Source organism: Calidris pugnax, unplaced genomic scaffold, assembly GCF_001431845.1.
Source record: "Calidris pugnax isolate Ruff unplaced genomic scaffold, ASM143184v1 scaffold76, whole genome shotgun sequence".
Taxonomy (NCBI): Eukaryota; Metazoa; Chordata; class Aves; order Charadriiformes; family Scolopacidae; genus Calidris; species Calidris pugnax.
In genome coordinates, this window is record NW_015090827.1 from 1,544,519 (window position 1) to 1,544,844 (window position 326).

The 326-nt window shown below is 50.9% G+C and overlaps 1 protein-coding gene across 6 annotated transcripts in view; it reads left to right on the forward strand.

Moving 5' to 3' along the window:
• The window catches only part of DYNC1I1 (dynein, cytoplasmic 1, intermediate chain 1), a 164,407-nt gene that overhangs the window by 141,978 nt on the left and 22,103 nt on the right, over positions 1-326 (forward strand). The gene's annotated exons all lie outside the window — the stretch shown is intronic.

Here is a 326-nt window from a genome sequence, read left to right on the forward strand (position 1 = left end):
GCTTTTTGGGGGGGGGAACGGCAGCTGGAGGAAGGGGGGGGTGGAGACCCTGCGAGAAGCCCCGTTGTTTAGATTTCTGTCGCCAGCCGCGAGAATTACTTAATTCCTTTCATCTCTGGAGTTTTCATTATCATTCAAATTTCATTTCCCATTAATTGATCGGGGATTAGCGAAGCCATTACTCCGCCAAAAAAAAAAAAAAAATCCCCGACTCCATGAATAATTCATGGAGGATAATTAACACTTTATTCCCGGTGTGTTTCTTCTTCCCTCCGAGTTCCTGCGGGGAGGTGACGGCGGCCGGGGCCGGGGTCCCGCCTCGGGGA